Raw genomic sequence first — 9,968 nt, 5'->3', positions numbered from 1 at the left:
GCTAAAAATCTCTGTGCTATACTCATTACCTGTGTGGCCCTAGGCAAACTACTTCTCATTCCTGAGTTTCAGTTTTCTCACATGTAAAATAGAAAGGTTAATAGCATACACTTTATAAGTTTGTTAGAAGAAACCAATTAGAAACTATATGCAAAACAATTTGAAACTGTGTCTTAACTATAATAGCTACTCAATAAATGGCTCTTATTGTTACTATCATCATCATTATTCGTGCCTGGGCTAGAATAGTTCTTTGAATTAAACAGCATAGTAAATCTGGATTTCTTGACACTTCTTTATACCTAAATCTCAATCTCCTCTGGTTTTAAAATATTTAACTCTCTGCTCTGTTTCTCAGCTTTAGGAGATGTCCTTCTCTTCCGCATCTTCCTCCTTTCCCTCTCCTTGTTGCTTGACCCTCAGGTCTGTGTCCCCCTGACCTTGACCTTGGAAGCAGTCAATTTAGACAGTACCAGGCCAAACCATGAGAATGTGACTCCAGGACTAATGGGTTGTGTCAGGCATCTGCATTCTGAAATTAATGGGAATACCACCAGCTCCCAGGAAGCCCTGCCAAAAAGCAAAGGTGACAACGACTTCTGGCAGCAACAGTGCTGCAGTAATAGGGCCTTGATTAAGGTCAGCAAAGGACTGACTGCAGAACAGGACTTCTGGGTCTCAGGCAAAGAAGAAAAGACTTGGTAAGTGGCAGAAATTTTAAAATGTGATTTCATGTCTTCGCTGGGTAAAATTATTTGTTATGTGAATGATAAAGGAGGAGATAAAATCTAGGACACAGTGTTACTCAGATCCCCTTCTGCAGCCAGGTTTTTCTGTTACCTTAAGATTAAGACCTTTCAAAGAACCCCTGCTTCTCATTAGCCCCACCTCCTAAGCTGTCAGTCAAGTATTTTTCTCTGGAAAGGCAAGGTTGTCCCATTTGACCACTTTGTTAACTCCCTTTGTGAGATTTCATTTGTGCCAGGTGAAACAGACCCCAGCTCCACATAACAGCTTCTCAGAACCAAGTTTTCCTCTGCCCAGAGCCCATGACAAAGGCCTCCAATGGGGTACTTCGATGACTCAGCAGGAGAAATATTGCCCTTTGACTCTTTTTCTTGCTGTCAAGGTGTCTGATAAATAAAGCTCCTTGAAGATGAAGGAAATACCAATCAAACTATACTAAACCTGAGAGTGCATTTCAGGTTAGAAAGGAAACATTATTTTGAGACTATTCTTCCCTTATTGTATGTTAATCCATTGGTCTCCATTTTTACTTATTATAAAATGAAAATTTAATATAGATTAGAACTTTCTCACAGAAAGATGGCTCTAGGAGGAATATCAAGCAGATCCAAATTAGTTTTTACATGGAAGCTCATTGCTATTTATTTGCTTACTAATTGGCCTTCACTTGGCAGATAAGGTCCCAGGAAGCAGTTAAACTGTCTCCCAAAAGCCTTCGACATTCAAAAAGAGATAGTGCTAGAATAAACTAATCTTGGACACCCAGGCAGACATGCCAGCATTCAACCTACAAAGGTGTCAGTGGTGAGTGGAAATGTAGCAAAGGACAAAAGTACTCAACCTACTTGTGTTCCCGGTGATCATGTGAATAAGTAGCACGGGAAGCAGCCACCAGTTACCAGTGTTCAACTCTGCTCCAAACCTAGGGAGAGATGGATGATAGGGGTCAGAGAAGGTCTATGATATGACACATTCCAACTTAGCCCTTTATTTCTTTACTGGCAAAAAGCAAACCTATGAAAAGAATAAGATTTATAGACACAACACAGGAGCTGTGTTGCTTTTGTATAAAATGTCTCAGTACAAAAAGTAAAAAGAGCTGCAATTTCAGATGCCTCTGAGACCCAATGAATCAAAACACCAAGCAATCTTGCTTGAGAAACTATTATGTCTCCTAAACTGTGCTTCTGACTATGGGGATTCGAGATGCTATTTTCAAATAATGTACAATCTAGTTGAGATGACAAGACTAATCTGTATGAAAATATCAGGGCTTAGAGTTTGCTGCAATAATAAAGAACAGCCTGAAGTTGTCAAAAAAAGATGCTGCAGCCAATAGGAGTGTGGGTAACTGACAAAATTCTGCAAAACAGTTCAATAAATCATCTTCTTTGAAAGGTGCTTATAAAATAGAAAAAAAAAAAAAAAGGCTGCATCCAGTTAGAGGTCCTATGATTCAGATGGAGGAGCTACAACATAGTGGACAGTTGGTCAACCTGAACTGGACTTGATATGACAAAGAAATTAAGCTGTCAGAGATCTTTGGTTCATGCAGCAGAGTCTAGCCTATTCTGATAACTGAAAACAGTGTGTGTGGTTGTTTTTTTGTTTGTTTGTTTTTGGAGTTTTTTGTTTGTTTGTTTGCTTTTAGCACAAATCCCAGGCCCAATTCTAATTCTACTTGTTTGAGTCTTGTGCCTAGCCTAGAACCATCCTTTGGACTATTCATACCCCAACAGACCAACATAGGAAAAATCATTTGGTTGCATTACATGTTCCATTGCCCATTAATGGCCTTTTGGTAGATAAATTACCATATAGCCCTGCTGTTTTCCTGCCAAATTTATCTTCAGGTAAAATTTTTTTTAAAATACTGCAGAGTTGGAAAGTTAAACTTCAGGAATTATGATTGTATTGTTTTGGTGTAATAAATCATCAGCATTAGTCCCATTTGAGGGCTAATTTTCATTACCAAGTATCTTTTTTCTCTTAGTAGGAAATGTTCCTATCCTGAGACTATAGGAAAAACCTATCCTATGCATTCTGCAGTAAAATCAGAGAGGAGATCTTTAAGAATACGTGGCTTCTCTCACTTGGTATTTAAAAAAATTTTTTAGATACAGGGTCTCACTCTGTAGCCCAGGCTGGAATGCAGTGGCATGATCATAGCTCACTGCAGCCTCAAACTTCTGGGCTCAATAGATCCTGTTGCCTCAGCCTCCCAGGTAGCTGGGATTATAGGCACACATCACCACGCCCAGCTATTTCTTTTCAGTTTTGTTTTTTTTTTTTTTTTTAATAGAGACAGGGTTTTACTTTGTCATGCAGGCTAGTCTGGAACTCATTGCTTCAAGAGATCTTCCTGCCTTGGCCTCCCAAAGTCCTGAGATTACAGATGTGTGACACCCCACCCCAGACTTAAAAGCATATGGTTCCTCTCACTTTGCATGTCAGATTCCTTAGGAAATGTTTACTGTCACAATTGGACAGAATCTCAAAGAAAAGTTTCTGTCATAACAAATTCTTCCTATTGTCTGCAGCCACATTTTCTTTACGCTTCAAATGTTGGGAAATGGGAACAGTACTGGTGCTCTAAAGAATACTAAAAATTTAAAATAAAACAATTATGGGACTTGGAAGATAAAATGTGCAAGACTATATGCCCGGATTAGTGATACAGACAGTGTTATCATGGAAATCATTCATGTCCACAACAAACATGAAATAACAGTACAATGAAATCCTATATATGTCTTATCTCAATTCACCACTCTTAACATCATCATCTTTTAATTATTTTAACTGTTCCAATTATTCTGAATTCGGCTAGTAAGGACCCCTTCAAAACAATTCTTCGATCATTTAACATGACCCTCATTAATCTTTTAGTACTTCCTTGTTTTCTGTCTCAATAAGATGTTTCACGGTCATTTTCTAATCTCTGCCCCAAACCTGGAATAAGCCATTCCAAAGAGACAAATTTATTTTTAGTGTGGATTGGTCTTTAGAAATAAAAATCTGAGTACCACAGAAGCTAAGAGTTCAACAGTACTATTTAATGTTTCATAGTAAATGTTTAGAATGTATTTTTTAACTTCTAGTGTAACAAAAAAGTAATCATATTTAATACATGAGAAAAGTCCCTTAAAAGAGAAAAAAATATTAAAAAATAATGATCACTACAAAAGAAGGCAGATTTTTTTCAAATTTCAAATTAATCTAAAAAAGCAACACAGTTACAACCAAAATCTCAGCAATATATATATATATTTTTTTTTTTTACATTGGGAAGCTGATTCTAAAATATAGTTAGAAATGCAATGGGCCTCCAAAAAAAGGTGACAAATTGTCAAGTTGCTGAGAATGAGGGATTACACACAAGGAGACAGGTTCTGGAAGCTTCTGAGGATCTAAGGAGGCTTGGTCAGCGTCTTGTAGTAAAGGAAGGTCAATAATTCCAGTAGGAGGTTCCAGCATCAAAACAGAACAGAAAGTATGCCCCAGAGAGTGGGCCAAAAAGGTTTCTCTCCTGTGGTCATAGCTGAACATAGTCTTGACTCTCAGGAGTAGCCAGGTATGCCAAGACTGTTTGTTTACACACAATTACTAACTCAGCAATTCCTTCAAATTATATTGCATGAAGCTGAATATACCCTCACATTTGAAATATATTACTTGCACCAAAATTCAAATTACTGCATCATAACAAGGTGTCATGAGCCTGATTCTATCTTAGGGCCTGCAAGCTTCAACTAATATAAAGGACAGTCTAGTATCCAAATAAAGAAAATCTCTTTAAAAGGTGTCATTTGTCTGACGCAGGACTCACAAAAGTGTATCATCCTGGGACTTTAAACAATACACTGAAAAAATGCACATAATTTTGTTATTTAACACAATGACTTGAAGATGCTTAATATATTAACTCTTATTATTGAAAATGTAATAATTATGATTACAATTACCGTTTTTTGTCTTACTTCAGCCCCTTACTGAGCTCCTTCCACCCACCCACACCCACACAATGCACACTGCTCAGAATTCAGCCCAACCAGCATGTTCCTTTCTCTACGACCTGATCATTTCCTCCTCTTGATCATTTAAACATTCCCACAAAAGCACCCATTGCACAATTCAATTATCTCCCTATCACCAGGTCTCAAGTCTGGCTTTTTTCTTGACAAAGAGGGAGAAAATATCATATCCTGAGAAAACACTCCAGATTTGCTATCTTAAATCTGGAGCTGGTTATCCTACTTAATTACCATATCCTGAGAAAATTACCATCTCCTAAGCAAGCCGCCTTGCTCTTTAACACGCAAGGTCTTCATTTTCTTCCTCAATTCTTTTCCCATTTGGCTTTTTTTTCCTCACAATGAATAAATCCCTGTTCAGAAACAATGTTGAGGTCTGACCCAAACATTTCAATGAACAGTTCTCTTCATTAGCATTTATCTTACTTTTTACAACAAAAGAAACCCCTGCCTTCCATCAGAGGCAGTTTCCGATAAGGGAACAACTAGTTTACTTTTTAAGAGTCCAGTTCCATGAATGCTGCATTTACACAATATGGTTCATCTAAATGTATCAGCTCATGACATTTTAAGATTCTCACTGCTTCTCTTAGAGCTGAGAACCTGCTGAGACCCGCTAGAATAAACCGAGGATGGCCCCAGGAAAACTCAACCCTCCATTTTGACAGTAATAATCCTGAAAGAAGGAACAGCACTGCCTGTCATTTCATAAATATCTTTAAAAATAAGAAGTTAGGATGAAACAAATGGGGGGAAGATGAAAAGAACAAAAAAAAATTTGTTACCCACGTTCTATTTACAATTTCCTTGCTAACTCTTTTCAGTTGTTTGTCTAAAATTTAATTTTTTTCTTTTTGTGGTAATTTGAGAGAACAGTGAAAAATAATGCATTTGGATTTTATAGCTATCTTGTGCAATCCAACAAAAATATAAAAGGGAGAATCCTGCCCAAGCTAGTAATTACAGATATCCTGTTTTACAGGATAACAACGAATAGAAATTCTAAAGAAGGCTCTCATTCTTCTCTGGGCCCTTTGGATGGTTCTGTTTCCAGATGATTGCCCACTAGAAACTACCAAATACCATTGTTTCCTATTACAATGGAAGCCCTAGAGTCTCAAAGTGTCAAGTGGTACGTTATTACTGTGATAAATGGAAAAATTCCTGTCTGCCCTTGGATAATGCTCTGTTGTTGAGGCACCCAAAGAATGCTCCAATGCACAAAACCCTGGCTGAGCTTTTTTTTTTTTTCTGTTGTACATCCTTTGCTACATTGATCTTATGATTCCTGCACAGACTGGCTCAAGAGATAAAGCTAAGTAACAGACTTCACTCTACACACAATTGTCACTCATCTCTAGCGATGATGCCTTTCTTCATCACCAGGTCGTTCTTCCCTTAGATAGGGCTCTTTCTCTGGAGTTGCTTAAAGCCCCATGAAAATAAAATTTTGGCGGGTCATGCCGCCAGTAGGGTGGCATGCATGAATCCCACTCACAAGTAAGCTCACTTAATCCCCCAATCTCTTCTCCCTTTCAGCCTTCCCTACTCCCAACTACAAAATGAAATGTGATGATATCTTCCTTGTTGCTGTTTCATCATTGACTTTATCTTTGTTATCTTAAATCTGGAGCTGGTTAGCTCACTGAATTAGCATGAGACACTAACGAGGCTAAAGTCTTGAATTTGTCCAATAGTTCAGCCTAGTCTGGCCATGGTTCCCAGGCCTAGGTCATACCGTTAAACTAGCCACCATCATACAGTGTGTGCCAGGAGTGAAAGGGAAGGCCAGAAAAGAATGAATCTTTGGACCATTCCAAGAATACCTGAAATTGTAGTGAGACTCTAGTTCAGTCATCTGGAGGCATAATTGTCTTTGCCTTTAATTATGCCTAGTGTTCCATTATTGGAACACTAAGCTTGTAGGAGTTATTTATATCCTACTGCTTAAGGTCATTGCCAAGGTCTGATTTCTCACACGAAGAAATTTTTACAACATCAGGCATAAATGGGTGAAGGAGTTTGAAATTCCTTTAAGGGGACAAATTTTCACTCATGAGGAACTTTAAAAATCATGGGATAGCATAGAATCAAATGCTCAAGTAGGTATCACTTTGGGAACTATATTAGTCCGCTTGGGCTGCTTTAATGAAATTTCATAGACTGGAGGGTTTAAACAACAATTATTTCTTCCAGTTCTGGAGGATAAGAAGTTCAAAATCAAGATGTCAGAAGACTGAGTTTTGTAAGGGCTCTCTTCTTGGCTTGCTGATGGCCTTCTTCTCACTGTGTCTCCACATGGCAGAGAGAAGGAGAAAGCTCTGGTGCCACTTGTTATAAGGGCACTAATTCCATCACAAGGGCCCTATCCTCATGACCTAATTACTTCCCAAAAGCTTATCTCCAAACACTATCCCATTGGAGGTATGGTTTTCAACATATGAATTTTGGGGAGATATTATTTGGGCTGACTAGAAGTTGGAATAGTCATGGAAGATGGCACGGAAGCCAAAGGAACTCGGGAGAATCTTCAGATGTGCATAGAATTTGGACAGGTAAGGGGAGTGATGGGTCTTCAAAGTGAAGGAAAAGACACCTTCGCATTTCAAAAACACATACTGATTCGGATTCTGTTGTTTGTTTCTCATTAGTGATGATGACTTTCAGAAAGTATTTAAGTAAGGGTAAACTTGGCCGGGCCCGCTGGCTCACGCCTGTAATCCCAGCACTTTGGGAGGCCGAGGCAGGTGGATCACGAGGTCAGGAGATCGAGACCGTCCTGGCTAACATGATGAAACCTCATCTCTACTAAAAATACAAAAAAATTAGCCGGGCGTGTTTGCGAGCGTCTGTAGTCCCTGCTACTCAGGAGGCTGAGGCAGGAGAACCCGGGAGGCGGGGCTTGCAGTGAGCCGAGACCGCACCACTGCACTGACAGAGCGAGACTCCATCTAAAGAAAAAACAAAAAAAAAGGGTAAACTCAGGGGAAAAAATGAAGAAAATGTTTCTCATGGCAGAGAGTGTTAATTTTTTTTTTTTTTTTTTTTTTTTTGAGACAGAGTTTCGCTCTTGTTACCCAGGCTGGAGTGCAATGGTGCTATCTCGGCTCACTGCAACCTCCACCTCCTGGGTTCAAGCAATTCTTCTGCTTCAGCCTCCTGAGTAGCTGGGATTATAGGCACCAGCCACCACGCCCAGCTAATTTTTTTGTATTTTTAGTAGAGACAGGGTTTCATCATATTGACTAGGCTGGTCTCCAACTCCCGACCTCAGGTGATCCACCTGCCTCGGCCTCCCAAAAAGTGCTGGAATTACAGGCGTGAGCCACCGCATCTGGCCTAAGGGCTAGTTTCTATACAATAATAACTTATCTCTTACTAAACCATTTGACCACAAAAAAATATTCTCAAACTTCCCAGCTTCTCACCCAAATTCAAGACCTGAATTTCTTTTCAAGCCCAGGAAATCTTTTCACATGGAATGAGAGTTAATTTACTAAGACTTCCAAGTATAAAGCAAATGCTTTGTTACTTTTAAACCAAATTAGCTTTGCTTAATAAGCATTAAGCCTATGAAGTTTCAGCCTTTAATGACCTTAAGCACCTTATTCTATAACCCCAATGCTTTGGCAAAGATAAGAAAAATCACAGTTTGTTTTAATACACTCATGATTTAGCAATCCAATAAACTTAGTAATAAGTTGCAAAAATAAGTCATTTTTTTGGACTAAAACCAACAACATAATTAGGCTGGTGTACCCTTGGGCTCTTAATCACTGAGCAGTCACCTTCAAAAGGGGTGACAATGTTTAACACTTTAACAACAGAAGCAATTTCTGTTGAGAGAAAGAAGTTTCTCAGTGGAATTCACCTCGACTTTTCTGGCAGGGGCAGTGGATCAAGAATAAAACACTGTCTAATACAGTTATGAAGGATATTGGCCTAAATTATGTTACTATTTTTCTTTACTACCTAAATAATGGTAACAAAGTATGAGGAATTTAATGGCCTCCCATTATTCAATCTTCCATCATTTTTAATAATTTATAATTATTTATTTATGTGGACAATGAAGATTACAGAAACATAAGAAAATACGTGGCCGGGCGCGGTGGCTCACACCTGTAATCCCAGCACTTTGGGAGGCCGAGGCGGGCAGATCACGAGGTCAGGAGATTGAGACCATCCTGGCTAACGTGGTGAAACCCCGTCTCTACTAAAAATACAAAAAATTAGCCGGGTGTAGTGGTGGGTGCCTGTAGTCCCAGCTACTCGGGAGGCTGAGGCAGGAGAATGGCGTGAACCCAGGAGGCAGAGTTCACAGTAAGCTGAGATCGTGCCACTGCACTCCAGCCTGGGCGACAGAGCAAGACTCCATCTAAAGAAAATTTCAAAGCACCACAAAGAAGAGAAGGAAAGATACTGGGTTGAAAGACCACATAATCATTATCAGAGATAGATATTCTCCAGTCTGTAAAACGGGGACAAGATTATAAATTAGACAAGCTTGAAAAATGAGATTCATTCCACAAATAGAGTTTTTTTGTGTTTACATTTAACCTCTTCCCTATGATCTTGAAGGAAAAAAAAATGTCCTCTAAAACCCCTGCCATATTTACCATGGGTTGTCAGTTGATTTCCTCTAAAAATAATAGCTATCATTCACTAAGTATCTATTGGAGGAGAAACTGTGATAAGCATTTGACCTATTTTAGCTCATCGCCTCACAGTAACCTAGCAGGGGCATACTATTATTATTCTCATTTTACACATGAGAAAACCAAGGTTTAGAGAGGTTGAATTGCCCACTTCTTACAGATGGTGAATTGCAGAGGCAGTATACCAAGCTTCATCATCTTCAATGGGGTTACAACATCCCGTACTATAATATAAAATGCTCCAACGTGAACCCTGGATCTGAAGAGTAACATTTTTGTAATCCTTACCCTCCCGTGATCATTGTCTAGTGAATTTCTGTTTCAGGTGACAATAGCTTTCTGAAAACCTAATAGAAGACCTATCCATATTTTAAGTTCCTTGACATCAGATGTCACATCTTATTCATTTTTGTGTCTCCTGCACAAAGCCCAGAGGAGAATTTGACAGCCACATTCAGCAGTTCTCTAACTCTGCTTATAGTCTGACCCAACAGAGCTACTGAGGAAATGGAATCCTATGCTCACTTAG

General features: G+C 39.0%; 1 long non-coding RNA gene across 1 annotated transcript in view; it reads left to right on the top strand.

Moving 5' to 3' along the window:
* Nucleotides 1-661: 661 nt before the first annotated feature.
* LOC116269416 overlaps nucleotides 662-9,968 on the top strand; it is a 51,015-nt gene continuing 41,708 nt past the window's right edge. The window contains exon 1 of the long non-coding RNA XR_004176893.1: nucleotides 662-701. This is a non-coding gene — a long non-coding RNA (uncharacterized LOC116269416). The remainder of the gene's footprint in view (nucleotides 702-9,968) is intronic.

This window comes from Papio anubis, chromosome 11 (assembly GCF_008728515.1).
Source record: "Papio anubis isolate 15944 chromosome 11, Panubis1.0, whole genome shotgun sequence".
In the NCBI taxonomy this organism is placed as follows: domain Eukaryota; kingdom Metazoa; phylum Chordata; class Mammalia; order Primates; family Cercopithecidae; genus Papio; species Papio anubis.
The sequence above is the reverse complement of the archived record's forward strand: the minus strand, read 5'-3'. Positions and strand labels throughout refer to the sequence as shown.